The 5,176-nt window shown below is 33.9% G+C and overlaps 1 long non-coding RNA gene across 1 annotated transcript; it reads right to left on the minus strand.

The window, feature by feature from the left end:
- Positions 1-1,817: 1,817 nt before the first annotated feature.
- On the minus strand, positions 1,818-4,372 carry LOC143580942 (uncharacterized). The gene is made up of 3 exons (XR_013143747.1): positions 4,191-4,372; positions 2,474-2,506; positions 1,818-1,976 (listed from the first exon to the last, which is right to left on the minus strand). It is a non-coding gene; the product is annotated as an uncharacterized LOC143580942 (long non-coding RNA).
- Positions 4,373-5,176: the final 804 nt, after the last annotated feature.

The raw sequence follows: 5,176 nt of genomic DNA on the forward strand, positions 1-5,176 counted from the left end.
CATTTACACATATTCCATACACCACCCAAAACACACACTTAGCTCTCTCTCATCCTACTTTCTCTCTCTAGCCGAAACCAAAAAGAAGAATCGATTCCGACCCGAGGTAATGATAGTATGATATTGTAGAGATCCAAACCCGTTAGATTTCGTCACGAAACGACGAGCCGACACCGTTAAACCGTTGAAGTCACGAGACCCGGGTGGAATCGGGTATAAAACGAACCTAAGATGAGCTTAGGGATCACCTTAGCTCTAATCTGGATCGAACGGGATGAAAAACGGTGAAAACAGTGGTGAAACGAGCGATATCTCACTTTTCCGGTGAGATCCCGGTCTTTCGGCGAATGCGGCGCCAGAGTCGGCTGGTACGAGGTTAAGTGGTGTTAAGGAATGTTCTGACCTAACCCTAGTTCGTTAGCGGGAGTGTAACGAATTAACTCTGATTCGTTAACGAAGACATAACGAATTAGCAAGTAATTCGTTATGCCCATTCGTTAAGCCGAGATGACGAATTGGAAACATTTCGTTAAGATGGGATAACGAACTAGAGGTAGTTCGTTAAGGGAGTGAATGACGAGCTAAGTCCAATTCGCTAAGCAGTTCGTTAAGGGAGAACTGACGAATGAACCCCAGTTCGTTAAGGGTTCAGTTCTTTTATGGGTTCAGTTCGCTATGAAGTTCAATTCGTTAACCAAACCATACGAATGAGGTCCAATTCGTTATGATGACCAGTTCGTTATAAGGTCCACTTCGTTATGAGGACTGGTTCGTTATATAGTCCAATTCGTTAGGGACTGGTTAACAACCTAGAAGTTTGGCAGAATGATAGAACAGTCCCTGGACTTAGAAAAGAATGAGATAATTACATAATAGCCCTTGGACTTTGATAATTTATGAAAGATATCTTTAAAGGATTAACGAGTAACAATTAACTAACCGGGTAATGATTCAATGAAGTAAAACCGGCTTAAACGCGTAAGACTAACTAAATAGCAATGAGAGTGGCTAGAGTAGTATTTATTATTACAATCATTAAACAGTTAGACGCACACAGCTCGAGAAGGAATAACCATTAGCGGAAGAAGCAACTGATTTCTGGTGAGTTTCTAGCCCAACTTCCTTGTTATGTTTTCGGGGCTGTGTGCATACTCGTTGTGAAGTGTGAATACACTTACCTTAAGTGGTAAGTGTATGCTATAATGTTAATGTGATATATTTATATATGTTATGAATGGATGTCTTTTATTGCGTGAATGATCTTCGGATATTGCACGTGTAGACAGGGAAGGCGATGTTAGTCGGTGCGCGAACGATATTCGGATATTGCGTGTACCGTCATTCGAGAATGATCCCCAAGTGGTTATTAATGTGTGTAAATGTTGTGATGTGACTTGGTTATTAAGTAAATGATGTAATGATATAAAGTGTGTTGTAAAGACAAGTAGAGGTAGGGCGTGATAGAAGTAGCAAGGGTCTAGTGAGGGTGTTAGTGGCATGACGATAGTGCGTGGTAGGGTAAGCCTATGCGTGACTTCGTTATTAAAGTGGCAAAGTGGCATAACGTTATTCGTTATCAAAGTGGCATAACGTGATTCGTTATTAAAGTGGCTAAGTGGCATAACGTTATTCGTTATTAAAGTGGCTAAGATGTAGGTGTAAATAAGAGGTTAAGTAGTAAAGTGAGCAGGTTAGATAGTGGACAATGTGTCACACCCCGAAAATCTTAATTTAAACAGCGGAAGACTTTGACCAAGTCTTTCGGGTAGTAACAGACGTCGTTTCAGCCAATTACATTTAAGTATATATTTCAAACGAAGGTTGAACTTTATTTGACCATCAGAGTTATTACACGTGTCATATTACACTATTTTTATTCAAATTATAAGTTCAACATAAAATCAACATTTTTCATTTAAACACACGTCACTATTTTCCCGCACTCTTCGCGAAACTTCCATACTTCATTTAATTACCTGAAAAACATATTAAAATAATATTTGGGTCAACACGAATGTTGGTGAGTTATTCCCGAGAAAAACTTATCATATAAATATAAACAATTTATATATAAACAACACATGAATATAATGGTGTACGGCCATTATACTCCCAACAATACCGATCTTAACACGGTACAACACAATAACGAAACCCGCATTTTTACCTTTAAGCACAAAAAGCGTTAGTTGTAAACTAGCTAAGAATACAACGCGTGTATGACTACCAATTTGATAACTCGAAACGTACCATACTCGAAATATTCCCACTTTTAACCCAACGCAAATGGAAGTGGGGGGCGTCACCCCGATAGATTTACCAACATTTCTGTGCCCTCAATTTGGTTAACAGTTATTTAACCAAATTGATTCATCCCACAATAACGACAATTTGTAAAGTATAATGCACTTTCAAAACATATTTATAAATACGAATATAGATATACAATATGCTTTTCAGAGGAAGAACTCACCTTTGAATCCGATGTTCGTATAACGCTCGTGTCCTATTAATATATATATATGGTACACATTTATTAACTATATATTTCAAGCTGTTTGTTCAGCTTAAAATATTTCACACAAACGTTATAATGTTCTTTTAACATTTATTTTTATCTTTTTATTAGTTCAAGTTTGAACAATCCGTTGGCGATTTTAGTTTGTTTAAGTCCAATTTTTTTCGTTTTCACACAAGCACGCAAGACCCTAACCTATATATACTTACCTTAATTAGCAACTACCAAATATACATGTATACAAATAAACATAAATATTAACAAATATCCTTCTTTATATTATTCTAGCAAACCATTGTAATAATATATATAAATTTATATAAATATGTTTTAGTTTCTGAAATAAAATTTGAAGTATTATTCTTATTATGATTATGGTGTCGTTTTATCAGTTTTGCCGGTTTCGCGTTTTAACGGCGAACCGGTCATCTTTTAGCGAAAACTTGGAGTTTTAAATTATAAAAGAAAAAACTTTTTATAAGATTTTGATCAAGTTTTATTAGTTTTTCAATAAAAATGATACGATTTTATTTTAGTTACCGTTTTCTTAAAAACTTCAAGTTTAACGTTTCGTGTCGGTTTTCGCGACACGAACCGTGTAGATTCAAGCTTTGCTATCTTGACCCTTGTCTTATACTTCTTATGTTAAATATAAGAATTCTTATACTTCTTATGTTAAATATAAGAATTTTATGACTTTATGGGCTGTTTTAAAACAGTTCCGAAAACTCATGTCGGTTCACGTTAAAAGTCGAACTTTTCGACCGTTTAAGCTATTGACTCTCAAATTAACTTCATACGAAACACTTTGAACACGTTATGCATTAAATATGATCACCTCAATCTTATAAAACACCAAATTTTCCAGAATTAGTTATCTAAGACAATTATTTATTTTTAAGCAAGTTAAAGTAAGCAATTGTTAACCAACATAAGTGATGTTCATCATGTGTGATGCAACAAACTAATCATTTAACATAAGTCAAATAGCATTTATATCATCTTCATAATCTAATTTTATTCTTACTCATAGCGTCATGAACACCATCAAATAAATACATTAATCAACTTTCATTTATAAAATTTCTTATCTAGCATACATCCTACTACAACTTAGCATGCAAGTAACCTTTTATTAACAGGTAGTGTACCTTAAATTATAAATCAAATATTTCATTATCATTTATCAACAAGAACAAATATCTATTACTAAATAATAACATCTCTAGCAAAACTTAAATATCCAACTTTCGAGTATGCATATTTAATTAACCAACTTTCAAGTATGCATATTCAATTAACCAACTTAAATACCCATTACTTCATTTTCTCCCTCTTTCTCACGATTTCTTTCTCTCTCTCTCTCCCCCATCCTTTCTTTTTAACTTATGTAAACCCATTTTGTAACAAGTTTTATGACAAAGACATCAATATTAGCAATTAATGATCAAGAATATCAAAATTAACAATTTAGCATTTAACTAAAACATAAAAATCCATTATTTCTTTTTTTCTCTCTCTCTCTCCCACGGCTCACACACACATCACACATATTCAACACCCAAGTTCAAATCTTATGTATTTTCTTCTTGTTTGTGTGAAATATAATCATCAAGAACAAACTTTTTATATCAAACTTGAGGAAATCATGGATACACGAATGTGGGTTTACCTTAAGTGTTTGTAAACATGAAAGGGTGGTGATTCATTAGTGGGTTTCCTTGTGATGGATTCTTTAATCTTTCTAGAATGCTCCTAGTTGATTCTTCAAATAATATCTAATCACCTAGACTTGAACATTTTCATCAACCTTTCTTCATGGTGGTGAAAATGGTGAAGTATGAATATAAGGGTAATGGGACGGTTCAAAGGAAAGAAAGAAAGGGAGTTGGAGTGTGAAATAAATGTTAATGATTATATGTAAAGTGAGGTGTGCCATGTGTCTAGTTTATGTGATTGGTGGGACAAGTGTAATCCAACAACAAGAATGAGTCATCAAGACTAATGAAGTAGGATGGATGTTGGACGGTTTTAAGAAGAAAACAAGGGGCCAAGGTTTTGGGTTGGGTTGGTTAGTGGGTTTTTAAACAATAATCTTATGTTTCCATTTTAACGTCTAACGAACTTTAGCTAATCAAACGAATCCCGTTTCTAATAATTTTTATTAGGTTTGAACCGATATTGAAGTCTAGATAATACAAGCCTAAGAAACTTAATTTTGGTGATGGTTGGTTTCGAGTTCATACAGTGTCCTACATTGTCTTTTGAACACTTACTTTTCTAGCTTTCACGATTAGAACCTTCTAAAATTATGTTTATATACTATCTCTAATATTTTTATATAAATTTCAATTTTTCGAGACCATTTAAACACTTTTAGGATTTTATTTGTTTCTAAGTCGTCACCGAGGTCATTTTGTGCAGTGTTCGCAATGCGACAAAATTGAACCTTTTCAAGGTTAGTTAAATATATCTCGAATATTTTTGGAGTTTCTGGACTAAGATAATATCATTTATTTATTATATTATTTTATTTACGTAAACACAATAATATTAATTTCGGTTTAGGCTAATTTTTAGCCGGGTGTCACATTCTCCCCTCCTTTAAGAATTTTCGTCCCGAAAATTTAGAAGATAGTACCCGAGTCTGATCATACC

The sequence above is a fragment of the Bidens hawaiensis genome, unplaced genomic scaffold, assembly GCF_021521415.1.
Source record: "Bidens hawaiensis isolate Kalapana, Puna unplaced genomic scaffold, B.hawaiensis_p1.1 tig00030771_1, whole genome shotgun sequence".
Classification (NCBI taxonomy): domain Eukaryota; kingdom Viridiplantae; phylum Streptophyta; class Magnoliopsida; order Asterales; family Asteraceae; genus Bidens; species Bidens hawaiensis.